The sequence below is a fragment of the Cydia fagiglandana genome, chromosome 6 (assembly GCF_963556715.1).
Source record: "Cydia fagiglandana chromosome 6, ilCydFagi1.1, whole genome shotgun sequence".
Classification (NCBI taxonomy): domain Eukaryota; kingdom Metazoa; phylum Arthropoda; class Insecta; order Lepidoptera; family Tortricidae; genus Cydia; species Cydia fagiglandana.
Window position 1 is genome coordinate 15,628,133 of NC_085937.1, and position 20,029 is coordinate 15,648,161.

Below are 20,029 nucleotides of genomic sequence, written 5' to 3' on the forward strand. Positions count from 1 at the left end.
ATAATTCGCTTAAGGGTATTATCCTATCTCTGTGGCGTAGGTACTTAATTGTTTTTATCGCCGAGATTCATTGCTTGTGGAACTGACTAAAGCAAATACGAAGGAGTTCAAGCTTTGAATTGTTTTGTAATTGTAAAAATAAAAGTCACATTCGTGTTCTTGTAGTGACTATTAGGTACGAGTTTTTTGATCTAACCCCGTAGGTTGTATGTTTAGGACATCTGCGCCTTTGTTATTTTAACGAACATATGCAAACAAAGGTTTTATTTAATATTAAGTACTTTAAGTTTTACTTTGCTGCCATAAATTTCGTTTTAAATTATAAATCTACCAAACACATTTCTGGAACCCTCGCGGCACCACGACGGCACCAAATTACGTAGTTACCGACCGCTGTAATTCCTCTAATTAAACATAATTAACTTTAAACCAAAAACCTTCTGTTTACCTTAGAACAGAAAACGAAACCTTATTAAAGGAAAAATACACCTTTACGGCTTCGTTGCTATTACAGAAATGAAAGCGTTTGAAGCCTGAGACATATCACGTGAAGTTATGATATTGTACATCATTTACTATCTCTGTCATCACATTTCAGAGAGATAAAGAACCTGGCGCCCCTTAAAGGGGAATATAAAAAAGTTGACGACTTTTTACCGGCCTTAATATAACGTAATGCGTGTAATAAACCTGATTACCCTAAAACTATTGGCAATAAAACCTTGTCGAAATTAATTAAAATTCATAAAACAAAAAATGGGTACTTTGATAATCTACTTAGGACATACTGAAAATTCCTGGACTGCCCTCTTAGAAAAAATAAGTCGTCATATAACAGAACCCAGAAACTTTCAGTATCGCCCAAGTATTTCACAGGAGGACCCCTAGAACAATAACACGTATTATTTAAAGACCATGGTGGTATGTATAATTTCCATTATGGTAAGGCTCAGCGGCGGAAGCACGCTCGCATTTTTATCGCTTGTCACCATGCCTGTCACGTTCTAACAAGTATGTAAGTGCGAAAGTGACTGGCATAGTGACAGGCGATAAAAATGGAACCGTGCTGCGCCAGGTAATCAATTTTCGGCGATAAATGTGAACTTTCGTTGTGGCACTAACAATCAACCTCTGACTCTCACCTTAAAAGCTTTTGCCATCTCTCTTTCGTCAGGATTAAATACACTTTACACACATAAAGTATTTTTTATTGATTAAAAAACGAATTGTTGAGAGTAGCAAGTAACAAGCGTTGACAGTTACTTCAAAAAGCTCGTATCTCACATTTTAGGCCGAATTATTTTGTATAGTTAATATTTTCATTGTATTTCTAAGCAAAAATTGTCTCAATATACTCCTTAGGTCCTACCTATGCTAAACGCCGTTTAAATATTCACCCGTATTGATGTACACCAGGGATGTTACGGAGCTCCGGTTCCGTTTCCGTTAAGGCGGAACTTCCGTTTGGTACCTATTACATATCCGTTTCTGTTCCGGTTCCGTTATGTTTGAAACAGAAGTTATAACGGATGTCAATGTTTCGCGCGGCGGCGGCGTACCTACATCAAAAACGGTAGGTATTATACATATTAGGTAACATTTTTTTGCTTCTAACACCTAGAAGGGCAAAGTTTTTTTACTGCATAATAAAGGCTGATTAATAGTTATTTGGAATTTTTGTTTTTAAGTAATAGACCTACCCTTAACATCTCGTCCACCTATCACTCAGGCTCCGATTCTGGTTCCGGTTCCGTTTCCGGTTCCGTTAAACTAAATTGAAAACATCTGTTTCCGTTTTCGGTTCCGATAAAACCACATCCGTTACATCCCTGATGTACACATTGTATAACTTCGTAATTTTGAAGTTTCGCAAATTTATTAAATTCAGCGCTGTTTAATGACCGCCTGTTTCCCCAGGGTACTCAAGGGTACGAGTAACATGAGCCAAGCATTTATAAAGTTATCAGGCTAATGTAGCAAGAGGTTCTGCCTCTAGACAGGCTTCCACGTCGTCAGAGGTTTCACTACCGCGCTGGGCTCTACTGTTTACATTATATAAGTTTCCACTTAACTTACCTGTTAATCTTTGTGGCTACCACCAAGTTGGCACTGACATAAACGCTATCCAGAACGTAACTTACTTTCTATGCATATCAGTGCGAGTGTGATGTACTTATAGAACGTAAATTACGTAGGTAGACGTTAGTGTAGGTATACTAGGTATATGTCAGTTTTGACACTGTCAGTGACTCATGGTACGGGCTCTTATGCCTTTACCGTAGCTAGGGAATACAAAACGGTTATAACCGTAACCGAAATATTCGGTCATATTTTGACAAAATCTCATAACATCATCATCATCCAATGACTAGAAAATCCTGCCTTTTTTGGCTGTGACGCCTGTGACTGAATTTTTGTCTTTAATAACTATACCAAATTTACTTCCCTTACTTATGAAATATTTTTATTGAATATTGTATCACCCAAGGTCATATTTTACTTTTACTGTATTTGGTGTTTTTTATTTAAAAAACGGAAGACTTTTACTCACATTCCCTAATACTGTAGGTACCTACTAAAATAAAGATTTTTGTATTTTTTTAATTACTTCATTGTAAATTTACAATTTTTCGTCGAAAATAACCGTAACCGATTATAACCGATATTCGGTTATTTTTCGGGCATAACCGTAACCGAAACCAGTTATGAAGTTTGGCTGGTTATTGCATTCCCTAACCGTAACTCCATACACCTAATTAGATTTATAGTTGGTTAAGTACTTTGGGTCTCGCTTTAAAGTTATCTGTCAGATGTATAATTGAATCATTGTAAACATTGATCGAGGTGAAATTTTATTCCGTGATCAAAATATTACATTTCGTACGCTCCTATAGCCCGATATAATTTTGATTCATTGCCGATGAATTTCAGATGGAATTGATATAAAATACGATTCATCAAAAAATGACAGGCACCCGACTGACAGCGGTTTCTTAGAATTGTTTTCTGAAGAAGGTATAATAAAATTGGCGTTTCCCATTATCTGCTGAATAATTCTTTTTGGACGTTAATATTTTATTATAAAGATCAACTTTTTGAATCGGGAAAATCTGTTTGAATATTAGTCAGGAAAATACGTATTATGTATGGTAATTAAATCTGTCAATGTGTAACAAAAACCGGGCAAGTGCGAGTCGGACTCGCGCACGAAGGGTTCCGTACCATAAAGCAAAAAAAAAACGGAAAAAAATGCAAAAAGAAAACGGTCACCCATCCAAGTACTGGCCACGCCCGACGTTGCTTAACTTTGGTCAAAAATCACGTTTGCTGTATGGGAGCCCCACTTAAATCGTAATTTTATTCTGTTTTTAGTATTTGTTGTTATAGCGGCAATAGAAATACATCATCTGTGAAAATTTCAACTGTCTAGCTATCACGGTTCGTGAAATACAGCCTGGTGACAGACAGACGGACAGACGGACGGACGGATGGACGGACGGACAGCGAAGTCTTAGTAATAGGGTCCCGTTTTACCCTTTGAGTACGGAACCCTAAAAATTAGTCGGTAGTGTGTCTGCCGGAAATTTATCCTTGCTGACTAGCATAATATTAATATTTAGGGGAGTAACAAGTCAAACCTTTATTTTCATTCAATCGGGTTTTGAGTAACGTATTAAAAACAGACTTGTATATAAGCAATTAAGCATACACAATTATTTATATCGTATCAACACTATATCAAACAAATCGATCGATTATACAGTATTAATTATAAGGAGGGTGAAAAAATACATGTACCTAATACCTATACTTCCACTCAGAATTAAGGAAATAATCGCTCGGTCCTTATAAGATAAAGTTGTACAGTATATGTAGGTATTGTGTTTGTAACAATATTCTTAAGATTTTGCCACTAAGTACGAGTATAACATGGTCTATGTTCAATTCATAAATTATGCAAACAATCTAGTATCTTTTTCCAAGTGAATCAAGACCACGCACATAATAAAACAGTTCAACAAAACTTTACGAAACCGCAATAAAAAAAAACAAAATCATCGTTAAGACACGATCGAGTGTCCTTATTGGCGGGGGAATACAACATTTGCAACTTTTGGAAGTAAAAACCTCAAAGTTACAAAAAGTCATTTTATTGTCAGCTCGGTCGAGACGTGAAAAACAAGTTTTTGTTTCGTTTAGAGGGGAAGTGACGAGATTATAGGCTCACGTTGGCCAGTCTGTAACGGGAAGAAAGAAACGTTAAACGAATAAACGTGTTCAATTTGATGAAGTAAGTTCGACAGACTGGCGTCCTTTGGGAGCTAATCCATATTTCAACAGGCATTTTCATTATTTTTCACTATGAACTTTTCTTTCCCGCGATCTTATTAATCTTTCCGGCCTTATTTCTCTTTTAAAACAAAGGATATTTCAACTTGGGGAACAAATTAGATTACTTTTATATTTCGAATTGTGTTTTTTTAAGTAGACGTAGTTAGTAGTAGTAGTAGAGATCCACTGAGAGCTTGGTCACCTTGGTCTTTAGCAAGTTAATAACATCTATTTATATGATAATTTTTAATATGATATATTTGTTCTCATAAGCCTCATAACAGATCTCGATTTTGTCTTAAATCTATAGACTACACATAAAAGTACCTCTATATTTATTAGAGTATAAATGTTAGAACATCGCATCAAAAAAATCAGTATTCCACTCACGTTTGTTAGCAGAAGTGTCTTCAAATGGCACAAATCACATAGCAGCGCGGATAACAAGCAGCTGTCAAAAAGGCCAGAGCTCGTACATCGGCTCTGCAGTTGAATATTTTTGCATAAAGAGACACCCCGGCAGGGTTGCACAACTGAAATATCATGAACAATGGTCAGCTTGTCATAATATTATATAATATTATGCTATTCCTAACTATTTAAATACAGTCCAAAGACGAACAAATTTAAAATGTTATAACATGCCGCAGAAATATTCTGTGGTCATGATGAGTACATTTGGATCCGTATAACAATGTTATCACATTACATCCATCCTAATTAAGGCGAGGAGCTTGTTTAATGTGGGCCTTACATGCTTGTGTAATCGCGTAACAGAACATTTGCAGGCCTTATGTCATTGCCATAAGATTTACCAACATATTTTGTGTTGCTTGTTTGAGGACAAGAAATAATATATAATTGGGTCAGACTCTAAACCATGTTCAGGTCTTCCCTGTGTTTAATTTTCTTATTTCCTTTTATTTGGATAAGTATGATAATATCATTACCTTCATGCCCATAAGGTGTTGACTATTATGCACAGGAGAGAAAATATTGCAGTTCGGATGAACACACTAGCTTTCTCTCCAGTGCCAGTCCTGTGAAGGTAATGATTTTATCATATTTATCCAAATGTTTATAGGTAGTTTCTTTTTCTTCTTCTAAATTATCGTTATTGCTTTAGATTAGATTCCAATTCAGAATAAAACTTTCAGGCTATTTTTAATCTAGGTAAATAATACCTAACGTAACTGACTGAAGTGCAAAGCTATTGAAAGTGATGTTGTATAACATTATTTATACCTTTTATAATCAGTACTAGGATTATGCAACTCGGCCTTTACCGTGAGGTCATCAAGACATCTGAAGGCGGGTCACGCACCAACCGTCACCACCCTCTGAACTAGAGGGTTCTTCAAAAACGCCCGTTTCAGCTTTAGAATTACCTGAAAACTCAACTTTGTTTAAGATAATTTAGGGTTGACTTCGAAATTCACCTCAATCGAGATGTAGGTGATATTGAAAAGAGACTGAACTGTCAAACGTCTAATGAAATAAAGTGGAAACAATGTTCACAGAATACTAAAGTGATTGCAAATTTATTAGCAATATGGCCGCCATGCAAAGCAGAATTGAAAGTTTTGAACGAGAAGGCGAACTTGCAAACTACAATTTTTCCTAACTTGTATCTTTGTAGATAGGTACGATACGAGATCTAAGATTTAGATTTTCGTTGCTAACAATAATGGCATCATGACAATGTGCGGACATAGACATTCTAATAGTGATCTCGGATACAAGAGAACATAAGAAAAACAACATTATCCTATGCAAAATTAAAAACAACATTTCTAAAATTATAGAGGTGAGTAAGTAATATATTTACAATTTACAACTTTCGTTGGGTACTTGTATTTTTACTGAAGTTGGAACAGCTCTTTGCGTTTACTTTACATTAATGCGGAAAAATGTTAGCGTAGTTTGAATTTCAGTCGAAGCATATTGGCATGCAGATTGCAAATATCAAAATATTTTTACAAAATAATATTTGAATGAAATTTAAATATATATGTATTGATGGCTGTAATATGTCGTGAATAAGAAAAATTATATACATCTACCATCAAATGTTTACGCGCATACCTAATCACATTATAAGTACATATTATAATTTATCAATTTCACTATTTTAATTCATTTATGTATTTTTAGGGATTCGTAAACTTTTCGTGTTGTAATTATATCACGAATCGTTACATCGCATTTCCATTCCGTAATAAATAGGTACCGAAACATCTAACTTACTCGTAGTACGTGACAATTCGTTATTATTAGTTCAGAAACGATTAGGTTCCCTTTGTTCTTAACACGCCATATCAATGTGATCGACGTTGCTTGTCAAGCCTTAAACATAACAAAATTCGCAATACATTGCATCTTTGAATAACTTTTAAAGTGTAGGTATTTAAAAAAGTGTAGGTATTTTAACTACAAGTTATTTTAAAAAGTCGCTGAACAAATGTTGATCAGTATGAGGAATACAGCCTACAGTTAATCTTTTTGCTCATATTACAGGCCACACCCGGTAGATTCACTAGATATGAAATAGTAAAGATATGTGACGTTCCACGCGTAAAGGTACCTTTTGTCGTGGCACGTCACATATCTTTACTATTTCATATCTAGTGAATCTCTAAATCATTTCCCGAATCGAGCCGCGATTCCATAAATATTATCACTAATGGAAGATAATTTTTATTACTCATATAAGTAAAAAATAAGCTAAACTAAAAAGTACTCTGCAACATGGACCTACAAAATGAACAACAAAAACAATAAAGGGGTAGGTATATAAACTTTCCTTTCCGGATTTGCTTAAGTCGGTAGGTATACGTCTAATGGCGCTAGGGACCCATCGGGCGGACCAGCGAGCTCGCAGCTCAACTAGGTCGCTACTGAATATAAGATGAGCCTGTAAATCTTTTTCTTTCCCCTAACAATTCTATTTACCCCTATTTTACGCCATTTTCGGTGTTCTGATCATAGACGTCAAGTAGCCGATGGATTTCGCAAATTGGGCCGCCATGGCCTCTCATGTTCAAGAAGCGCCGGCCGAATATTCCGCCACAGCACGATTAATGATCTGGTCCGTCGCGCGCTTGCCACCGTGTCTGTGCCTGCGGTTTTAGAACCCGTGGGCATGGCGAGGGACGACGGCAAGCGTCCCGACGGAGCCACGTTGGTGCCGTGGAATTTAGGAAGCGCCCTGGTGTGGGACGCAACATGTGTCGACACCTTTGCGCAATCCCACATTCAGGGGACCCGCATTCGGGCCGGCGCTGCGGCTGACCAGGCCCAAGTTCTCAAGCGCCGCAAATACTCGACGTTGCTCAACGACTATGAGTTTGCGGCGCTCGCGGTTGAGACTTTGGGTCCCTTGTCAGCCGACATGAAAACATTTATAGGAGCACTATCGGCGCGGCTGGTTGACACCACAGGGGACCCCAGGGCTGGTGCGTACCTCTCTCAACGTATTTCCCTTGCGATACAGAGAGGTAATGCCGCCAGTGTCATGGGGTCCATGCCGCAGTCCGACCTGTTGGACGGGGTGTTCTTTTTATAGTTTGGTTTTTTTGTAGGTAAGTATATTTTATAGTTTGTATTTTTATTTTATTTCTAGTTTAACTTTAGTTTTAATATTGTATCCAATGTAAGTATTATGTTTATGGTTATAAATAAAGACAAACCTTTCGCAAATGGTGTTTATTCATGTATAAAATGAATTGATTTTTATTTCCTGGGAGCTATTAACCTGGTATCGAAGCTGGTGATTCGAAACCCGGCAAAGGTAGGGGAGACCGAGATGAGTTGTGACAGAGGAGAGTTGGAACATCGTCGATTTTATGGAATCTATTAACTAATAGAAACTAGGTCGCAATAGCGCGCGTTTGTTAGTTCAAGTTACGAGCTAACAAACGCACACGGTTGTGACTTAGTTTCTAGTTAATAGATTCCAAAAAATCGACGATGTCACAACTCTCCTCTGTTACAACTCACCTCGGTCTCCCCTAGTAAATATCTGTGATGAGCGCTGATATTTGTTTAAGAGTCATAGATGTTTTCTATTTCATTCAGTGTCTTATCTTTTCTTTCACTAGGTATTAATAATACATACTACATAATTGTATATTTTATGCCCAACTGCAAACTAAAAAATGTCCTCTAATATTTAAATATTTAAAAACCTAAATATAAGGTAAGGGAGCAACTGATTTTGTTATGTTTATTTTAATCTTACTATACTCATAAAGATTAATGACTAATGACACATGACCGTGTATAACAATATGCCACTGAAAAATAAAACACGGAGTAATCCTAATGCATTTTTAAATTAGATTGTTTTCATAATAACCTCCCAAGATACACATACATATTATAATAAGGTAAATTAGCTTATTTTAATAACAAAACTTCCGTGGGACACAGACATATTAAAAATACGTGAGTGACCCATTCTTAATATATTTAATAAATTAGCTTATATGTAAATCTCTTTTTGCGTAGGCAAAAGGGTGAGATTGGCAGAAGGAAACAAAAACAAACAATCGCCAAGTTTGCTTTTGGCCCACGCTCGAGTCACGTGCCGTGCCGGTGTCTCGGCTTTTGTAGGAACGTATATAAAGCCCCTTGTAAATAATGATCTTAATAATAAGAATGTTCCTTGGAGGATATAAGCAAACGGAGTAGCCGTTAACAGGCGTTCCCCTCTGTCGAAAATTGGCGGCCAATTGTCATACACATTGTATGGACTGACGTTATCTGACATGGCTATTTTTACGTTGAGTAGGTACATACATTTGACGTACCCCTCCCCCGCGAAAAACGGCAGAATCTTTTGTACAGAAAATTACATACAAGGCATCTCTGTTGGGTTATCTCCTCCAAGGAATGTTCACTTCATCCCTAATAATATTATGAATGCGTAACTCTGTCTATTACATTTTAACACTTAAACTTCTGAACCGGTTATGATTAAATTTGACATACCTAGATATAGTTTGAGGCTTAGGAAGGACATAGGCTAGTTATTATTAACCATCATCATTGAACTCAGACGAAGAGAGCTTCTACCTAATTTTATATAATAACGCGACTATAATACTTAACTAGTGCAACTAAAACTTCGTTCCCTTAGAAATAAATAATAATAGTAATAATTTCATTTATTAGATAAAATAGGATGTCCACAAGGTAATCAGATCAGAATTCAGAACAATGATACTTTTAAGTGGTAAAGATTACAGAGTATATAACAAACTTAATACAAGTGCCTAAAAAATAAATTAACTAAAACTAAACCTAACAAAAAAAAAATCTCTAAAACCTACCTTCTAAGCCTAGGCCCCTCGGCAAGGTGCCCATCGCGCAGGCAGCATTCCCGCGCTGTATAGCGATAGCAATCCTTTGCGCGAGAAAGCTGCCCGCGCGAGAGTCCCCTGTTGCCTCCCTTGACCGCTTACCTAGCTCCTTAAGAAGCCCACGCGCTCCTCTACCCCACGGTCCGAGTGTCTCGACGCCAAAAGCTACGAACTCGTAGTTGGCGTCGAGACAGCTGTATTTATGGGCCTTCGCTCGCTCTCGGGCGTCCGCCGCTGCCCCGGCATTAGATTTTCGATAACTTTACGAATCGTTGTCCCCGCAACACAACTATTTAATATTAAAATGAAACGTTATATCTGATATAGTTACGTTATATATTATAAACATTTTTTGTTTAAATTTGATGTACTTATTTTTGTAATGCAGATACTTGCTTTGTTAAATCTAAATCCTTGATTCCAGCATAGGCAGGTAATAGCTCACATTAATAATTAACGTACATAATCTCCGGTTGATAATTATATAACTTTATGGAATTAACAAAGTTTGATCATTAATTATTCAGACTTAATTCAGTATTATACCTACTACTTGTAATATATTATACTTGTATTGTGTTGTATATGGAGAGACAGTACACCGTCAATTAATATTAAAACACTTTAATTGTGTCTAACGGTACCTAGCGAGACTGCGCTGGCTAGGTCATATAGAGAGAACGAGAGAGGGTTATGCTGTGAAACGAGTATATGTTTGGTGGCATTTGGACAAACGTCATTGGATGGCCCTGGAAACTTTCAAAGGATTATGTCGAAAACATTAACGTATAATAGGACTGGCCTTACGGGCACTAAACATGGAACTAGTTCAGCGGTGTCACTCACGAATTCGAACTAATCGTGCAGCCTAACGCAACTAGTTGCGACCAATCGCGCGCGTGATGCGAACTCATCAACCAATCGCTTTGTAGCTGTGTCACACCGCCGTACTGGCCCCATTCATGCCCTATTCTTATTGCCCGTAAGGCCAGTCCTGAGATATATATGTCAATGGTCGAAAAGGATCTAACGCACATTTAAGGGCCAAAATGGGCCGGGTGAGGTTTAGAACAGTGAAAAATGGCATTCTCTATTGTTGAAGGCCATTGAGAGTGATTTTTAGGATGATGGTGATAAAAAACGATGGGTAGTTTAGAATGCATAGCAAACAGTTTATTTATTCCTAAGTATAAAAAATAATAATAACCTCTGGTTCAAATTAAACGATGTAAACACTAAAGTAGTATGGTTAATTCCCGGCCGCCAGTCAATGGTTTATTATATTAACGGCCTATATATGTATATATATATATATATATATATATATATATATATATATATATATATATATATATATATATATATATATATAAGACAATAATGACTGGCCCCACGACACTACTATGCACACCCCAGCAAAGCGACCTCATATCTTTCAATAATGATTGCGTCTATAAATCATTCATCATATCAAATACAATCAAAGATCAACGAAATCCGCACGCTTTATTTTATAAAAATGCAATAGTTCATCGACTCAACCCAATTCTATGAATTAGTATGTAAAGTACTACCATGAAATCCAGGAAACCACCAATGGAAATCCAGGAACCGACCTCTCCAATTTAATTGTAAAGTTATACACTAAAAGCAAATTGCAGGTTTCGAATTATAACACCCCTTCGTGCACTGGACAGGGGTCAATAAAGAGTAATTGCCTCTATAAACCGGCACAGCAAGTTCGTGGAATATCGGATGCCGCTAACAATTAAAGTGGCAGCATCCAGGAAGCGTCCGCGCGGGCCACGGGAAACGCAAACATTTAACGATGTGTCGCAACTTCGCTGGGTATTAAGTGTATGGGGCGTTTTCTAAATTTTAATTGAAAGGGGAAATTAAGTTTGTAGTTCGCGAAAGCTCACGATAGAGAGAGATATTTGGAACTTAACTTCTTGAAAGTAAGCAATAGCAGGTAGTACATCAGTTTCGAAGCTTTATTACTCGATGGGTTATTGCGCCCACAACATGTAAAACAGCTTTTTTTATGGGGGTAGCATAGTTGGTACCGAGAATGTAGTATTTTTTTTATAGCTGTTTGCAATATTTTCTCGAAAAATGAAGGCGAAAACAATTTGAATTGGTCAAATGATACTCTATATTTTGAAGGTTAGAAGTCACTTCACTAGTAAATCCATTTGTGCTTCAGCTTGGTTTACAAACAATTTAAGCAATATATGAAACGCCAATACACATTAGACAAAGAAATTAGACAGGTGGAATATCATATCACCCTAATGTACGTTCGATCCAGTCCACCAGCAATCTGCAACACAATATAGGTCAACATAACGAAGTAGGTAAGTACATGTATGTACTTTATTAGAGGGTGAGGTTAATTGGTTCATCATTTGATTTTATTAGATCGAACGAGGGTCGGCCGCCATGGTTCAGGTCAAAGGGGAAGGTATAGTATCGGAAGAGAAAATAAAATACACCATTAGCCCATTGATTTGTTTGATACCCGAGCTTACGTAAGCACGGTAAAGGTTTTACGTTATGGTGTTTTCGGGGGAAATAACTGAACGTAACTCGATAAATTATTCATTTTGTTGTTTTTAGTTGAGGACTGTCGTAAACGGAATATATTCATTTTCTAAATATTGCTGAAGCGTCGTGTATTTTATTTCCCGGTGCTGAAAGAGGGAAAGCACAATAATGATATTCAGGCAACAGAATCATAATCATAATCATAATCATAATCATTTATTCGATGCAATCCATGGTGTTTATAAAGGTGTTTAAGTTTCATTCAGTACAGCATGGACCCTACTAGGGCGTGGCAACATATTATACGTAAAAAAAGTAAGATATTTAAACATTCATACATTATATAACTATTTATAATTTGTCAAGCTATTTCCGTCAGTAGAGAAAAGCGGTAAATTTGGAAAAATGTAGGCGCGAGGAGTTCGCATCCCAAAAAAGGTTTAAATTTCTTGCCTTTTTCTACTGACAAACTTGTTTGACTGTCTATATTTATTATTTTAGGTAATCAAACTAATTAAATAGGTCACAATATGCTATAGTCCATATACTTTACTATTTAATTGTCCATAAACTCTTGCAAAGTGTATGGGCATTTGGTTAAAAGGTAAGTCTTGAGCTTATTTACAAAGCTATTATATTTATTTTCATTTTTTATATACTGAGGGATGTGGTTATATATTCGAATGGTGGACTCCTACTCTACAAACACTCCTAGAAACTAACGGCTCAATTCGGAAAATGAATTAGATTTCTACTAGACTTCAACAAGTTACGATACGGATAATTTAAAGATATTTGTAAGATATGTCAAATTTGACGTTTCCGCGATTCTGGAGGTCCTCTTGAACGATTTCGACAATTTATGACTTAGATATCCAAGTCACATCTAGTCGATATCTAATTTAGATCTAGTTGATCTCTAAATCGTCTCAAGATCTTGTGATTATCTCGAAATCCGAATGGGCCTGTAAGTATATTAGACCGTAAAATGTATGTGGAGACGTATTTATTTACACTTTAGGAATGTTTACCATTGATTTCAATCAAAATGTATTTCGGCGGCAAAAACTATATTTATTCCCCGGTAATCAGAATCACCTTTAAAAAACAAAAATGGTGCTTTTAACCCTTTACCGGGCCTGTGGTAAAGGGTTAAACATTAGCATGTTTGATACAACACAACCACGTATAATAAAAAAACCGGGCAAGTGCGAGTCGGACTCGCGCACGAAGGGTTCCGTACCATAAAGCAAAAAAAAAAACGGAAAAAAGCAAAAAAAAAAAACGGTCACCCATCCAAGTACTGACCACTCCCGACGAGACGGACGGACGGACGGACGGATGGACGGACGGACGGACGGACGGATGGATGGACGGACGGACGGACGGACGGACAGCGAAGTCTTAGTAATAGGGTCCCGTTTTACCCTTTGGGTACGGAACCCTAAAAAGGGTATACAGCATACGTTATATGACTATGTATGTATTATGAGTTGTTCGTATATAAATGAAGCCTTTTTCAGGGCAGAGGATTTAATAAACACGCTGAAAGGCCGGCCCAAAAGCTTTTATCGTTTCAGTCGACTACCTGTTGTCGCAACTAAACGTTATTTATCACTGCTTGTGTAAACAAGTCCAGTAAATCAACATTTAGCCGGAACGTTAATAAACACACGAGTCACGAGCCACTGGACAATGTTGTACTTTATATACAATGGAAATGTATTTAATACCTAATTACCGATGTGTACCGCGGATATAGGTTAGCTTACAATTGCCAAATGCCTAATAAATAAGCAATGAGCCCACGAATAAGATAAGTAAATATTCATTATTGTATTTTTCATATATGTAATAGGTACCTACCTACATGTGTTCCTTTCTTTTTTTTTGTTTTTGTATCGATATATTATTTTTCCTTTTGGGGTGATACAGGAATCAAATCAAATCAAATCAAATCCAATGCGTGAGTCATAATGACTTTTTCATCATAAATAATAAATTTATAATGATTGTAGAAGACGTAGCTATATTGCCCTAAATACTCACACTAGCCCAATGGCAATGTGGTTTGAGTACTTTATAAAGAAGGTATACTTTTATGTAGGAGTTTTACGATTCTTTAAATTACTTCCTAAAGACAATGTGTGAATAAAAGCACATAACTAGTTGTTCCGAAAAACTCATTTGTACAAGCCGGGGTTCTATCCCGAGTAAAAATAGCACTGTTACAAGCACCAAAAAGCTAGCTTTTTACCATGTGTGTTTTGATAGGACTCCTAATATTTTACAGGGCGTATTCGAACATATATACTTTTGGCAAACACGCCTACATAACCTCTAGCCGCCCAGACGCCAAAACTTGCCAAGAAAAAAGCAATCTTGATTTGTCAAAAATAAGGTTCAAATTAGAATGGAACAGGAGACCTTTTTATAGGTTTCTGGGCGGCTAGAGGATAAACAATTGGTAGAATGACATTATAACTCTCCATACCTAATCGTACAGTATAGTGACTAAAATCTTAAAAATCCATTTAGCTGTACATACAAATTTACTTTCTGCTCAATTCGAACTTTGAGATATGTTAATCAATAGATGTAGAAACGACATGGATTAGATGTGTCAGTGTCAAAAGAGACTTTTTTTTAAGAAATATAAACATATCGTTTCCAAATCTATTAACTGACGTTCCTATCTTAAAGTACGGATGGGGCCGTTTGTCATTTCGCACCCACTAGAAAGTCTACCGGAACGATTCCTGAAAAGGCTACATGGTTATTAAATGTCTCATCAACATGCTTCACATGTAACCAGCCAGAGCGGACCTCTAATTAAGCCGGTCGATACTAATTTCATTCAGCGATAGCCCAGGATTCAGCTTTTTGCTCTCTTCCCTCCCGTAACTCTCGTTGTTATTGTTGGAGCAGGCTTGTGTTCTTGAGGCCAGCTCTGGGCCGACCGTTGAAAACATGATTATAATTATTAATTTATGTAGGTAGGTACGTAAATACATTTGTTTAGTTATTTTTACACGAATACACTGAGTTGGTTTAACATTAAATAATGATTAGGTAACTCAAGCACGCAATATATTTGGATTATAGGATTAGAGTTAGGTTGATCAGCAGATAACTTCAACTGTGATCAAAAATAACGTCGACATCTAGTAATCAAATTAAATACATAACACTATTTATATCGTTTCGATTATTCCAGAGATAAAAACTATACTTATTAAGAAAATAAACATTTATCAATAATTCCATTCCATAAAACTTATTAGCAATCCAAGAATCGTGTAAAGGTAAGTTTTCCGTAACATTTTTTTGGATTCGTCCATTCAGTTCTACGCTACTCTTTGGTTCTACGGTATGGCATTAAAAATACAAATAGTAAATCGCCTCAATCTTTCGTTTAATGATGTTTGCTTGCCTCAAAGAGACCATTACTCCGCTCGTCCTGTCTTCTCAGTCCGTAAAAACAAACAATTCAAACTGAGATAATCCCATTGAAACCCGGGTACGTCTTCAACCTTAACGACTCCTATTTCCATAGCACGCCAGGAACATTAAATATAATCAATGTGTAATCTTAGATGCTGCACCGCCATCATATTGTAGAAGTTTAGTAAAACTCCGTCTAAGTAGGTGAGAAAATTTATATTTGCAAACAAGAAACCTTTTCAGTCTAGGAACCTTTAATACTGTGACTGTGTAATATCAAAATGATCTCAGTTATCAAAAAAAATACTTACAAAGCAAAGACTATTTAGGATTGATAAGGTTTCAGATATTTTTAATTAGTTACCCTCAGTTACAAAAACAAAATAAAGTATGGTAATTACATAATAAAGGAACACAAAATCGAAACAAAAGTCAAAAGATTAAGCAAGTTTTTCAGGTTTAAGAATCTTTATTTCTCAAGAAGATATAACAAAACTTCACTTAAATGAGACATTACTAAATTATGCATGCACAATTAACATATTGTTACTATATTTGAAAGATTGGCAACGCGCATGCGACACCCCTGGAGTTGCGGGCGCCAATAAAGTACGGCAGCTGATTACTAAAGGGGGGTTGCAAGCTGGCGTGTTATTATATAATAATACCTTATATAAAGGAATAAATAACTTTCTACTTTTATTTTAATAAAGTCTCGCAAATACGACACTTAAGCTTTTTTTAAATTTGTTCAATGATGCTGAGTTACGTATTTCTATTGGTAAACTTTTTGGCAAAAACACCCACTAATTTCAGTAAAAGGCTATTCAGATCGCAGCTGTCTGTCTAGGGAATTTAAATCCCAGCGCATGAATTTTGCAGTGCATCGTTAAATGCGATGAGTGAACGATGGAACGATGCTGCCCCTAGCATACCCATTGTCACAGTAGCACTAGTTTGTTTTCGCGTGTTTGTGAAAGGGGAAACTTGCAATGTGTGCGCTGTGCTAGGCGCGCCAGTAGTGCAGTCATGCGAGAACGGCCGGGATTGCCGCGATGACGTCCAATTTACGTGCGCCCAACACCTCCGACCAATCTCGTTGGTACCTACCTACGTATGGCTTTCCTAGGCAAGTAGGCACTGTAGCCTCGATCGAGGCTATATGCGGATCAGTGTTACCTGGCAAAGTTTATTCTGAAGACGTGAGCGCGAGAATATTTGATCAAGACACGAAGATTCATATTTGTTTTTGTAACTAAAAATAAATTTAGACTAAACTGGGGCAAATAGAGAACAGAACGGTATTATTAAAATGGTGTAAATACAAATATTTTGGAAATTAAAGATAGAAACGAGGTTAAAAATTGAAAATTAAATTATGACTTGCCGGTAACTAAATTATTAAGCGGCTGAAACTATTTATCATCGTGTGTTTTTATTACCTACAAACTTAAGACATTTTTATACATATATCGGTACTTAATAACGAGTACCTACCTTAAATTAATTTCCCAAAGTCCCATACGTTACATGTTTCATTATTCTACAATAGATTCTTCTTACTTATGTTAAACACGTGATTACCCATAAATATAATGCTCGTTTCGCCAAACACGACCTAGATTAAGTTATGTGCCAAATACAACTGCTATATTATTCCAACAGTCGTCACGTTTTGGCTTAGCCTGGAAATGGGTGCGATATCGATAAGCCAGCACCTGCGTTAGGTTTATTACAGTATAGACTTACACATTCACAAAAAAGGTTAGGAGTTTTCCATGTTGAATTTCATCAACATTTATTACACCATTCTGAACTTTCAAAGTTTATAGAGATGTAAAATTAAATAGTTCGTTGATAACTATGTAATTACTTCGGTCCAACTTAGGTATTTCGGTACTTTAGATACTTGATTATAGTGTATAAATAAAATGATAATTACAAGTTACATACGCCAAAAAAAAACTAATTAATAGGTACTTATTTATTAATCTTTATGTTTTATCCTTTTATTGAATTAGTTGTGCATGTAATCTTAGATATTTTGTTGCTAAATCAATCCAGCCTAGCCTAGATAATCAGCGCTTGTGAAATTGTCTTTGCCAGTGAATTGCAAGTAAACATTGAAAGGACCTAAAATTATCCCCGAGAAAATCCCCACAAATATGGAGATTAAACAGTTAACCCTTAAAATATAAATTTGTAGCACACAAAATGTAAATGACTTGAGGGGTACAACACCTTTAACAATCTTCCCTTCCCTTTTCTCCTCAGACGTGGCAGTTATTAAACTTTGTAGTAAAGTTATAAGGGTTACACCCTACTACATTATACCGTCAATAGATGTATCCCTGAATCTAGTCGTACCAAGAATCCAATTTTATATTCTATGAAAATATATTTTATAACCGGGTTGTCGATAAAAACTAGTTTGGGTGAAATTTAAAATATTCCGATATCAAATTGATTTTTATGGTTCCGTACCCAATGGGTAAAACGGGATCCTATTACTAAAACTCCGCTGTCCGTCCGTTCGTTTGTCACCAGGCTGTATCTCACGAACCGTGATAGCTAGTGTTGACAGCTAGACAGTTGAAATTTTCACAGATGATGTATTTCTGTTGCCGCTATAACAACAAATACTAAAAACTACGGAACCCTCGGTGGGCGAGACCGACTCGCACTTGTTCGGTTTTTATTAAATATGTTTCGTTGAACTAAGTGGTCTGTTTATCAAAGAAATAAAAACAAACGCGCAAACTTCGTATTATGTAATTTCTCTAAGAATGTACGAGTATACCATGACTTTATTTAACAAAGCAACTTCATAAACCACAAACTTTATTCACTGTGCACTTTGCAGTCGTATGTCACACCGCAAGAACCGCATTAAAGTAGGTACATTCAACTACAAAAGTTTCTTCACAGTACATTACATGGCAGGCAAACTAATCCGCTTACTCGAGTGTTCTTGTCACTTCCCAAGTGTTGGCGTCTCTAACACTCAACACACAGGAGAATATTAGAACATGTTATCTTCTTCTTCTTCTTCCTCGCGTTATCCCGGCATTTTGCCACGGCTTATGAGAGCCTGGGGTCCGCTTGACAACTAGTCCCATGATTTGACGTAGGCACTAGTTTTATATCAGAACATGTCATAATTATGTAAAATGTTATAACATATAAAATTTAAGTGCTGTAGAAAAATACAGGGGTCTCGGCGCCGAGTATAATTTTATTCCATTCTGTGTCGAGACCCTTGATCCGTGATGCTCTGATGTTCTGAGTCTCTTCAAAGACCTGTTGAAGGGACTCACGCCACAGGAGGCCAAAGACCAAGCTTTCTCGCGCAACGTATCAGCAAAGATCCAGCAAGGAAATGCTCCTATTGTCTTCGCTACTATATGGCAAGGATCTTTTATTAGATTTATTATTATAAATTTTAGTTTATTTTTAGGTTTAATAATCATGTTTTAAACTTTAAAATGAGTAAAGTCAGTTTAAAAATGTACTTAAACACAACATGGCTACCTCTAACTAAACTACAACACCGCAGATGGCATTTATCATAGTTAATGTTAATACATACATTAGCTCGGATGTTCTGTGAAGCTCGGATGTGACGTGAGAGTCTGGCATATATCACGAATAACTAATGGTGTGTCTTCACTTCGTATTCATTTTGTAGAGCTATCGTTTTACCAGGTCAGTTGGTAGTAAATTATGAATCCTATTATATTGCATATTTAATGTAACGACATTTACATACCTAAAACTGTTCAGCTGCTTGGTAGTAACAGCTGTGTGCTATATAATATCATTAATATCATTGAAAAAAAAAATAGCAAAAAACTGTAACTTTAGATAGATCATATTGTATTTTTTGTATTATTCTTCTGCATTGCTTAATAATAATTCCAAATTGACTGAAAACTTTACTTAAATAATATTAGAATGAAAAATCACGAAATAGTGGTAATTCTTATAAATCTGAAAAACGATGAAAAATATACAAATGTGGGCAATTATTTCTTCCCCGTCCCCATTATTTCAATCTTGCCCATTATTTTTTATCGAAACTGTAGAGCTTCGATCCATCTATAACCATCGTATGGGGTCATCCATTAATTACATCACACGTTTAGGGGGAGGAAAGGGGTCAAGAAAATGTGACATATTGCGACATGGGGGAGGGGGGAGACCCAAACTTTGTGACGTCACTTTAACTTCATCAGTAACCGAAAATTTATTTAAATTATTTTATTCGCTGTACATTTAAATAACAAGTTTTTAAAACGATAATCGTTTTTATTCGTTTAATTTTCTTTCCTAAGCAGTTTTGG

At 36.3% G+C, this 20,029-nt stretch overlaps 2 protein-coding genes across 2 annotated transcripts in view; one reads left to right on the plus strand and one right to left on the minus strand.

The window, feature by feature from the left end:
• LOC134665312 (pre-piRNA 3'-exonuclease trimmer-like) overlaps positions 1 to 20,029 on the plus strand; it is a 301,305-nt gene that overhangs the window by 203,893 nt on the left and 77,383 nt on the right. The window lies entirely within an intron of this gene.
• LOC134665315 (slit homolog 2 protein) overlaps positions 1 to 20,029 on the minus strand; it is a 126,559-nt gene that overhangs the window by 100,804 nt on the left and 5,726 nt on the right. The gene's annotated exons all lie outside the window — the stretch shown is intronic.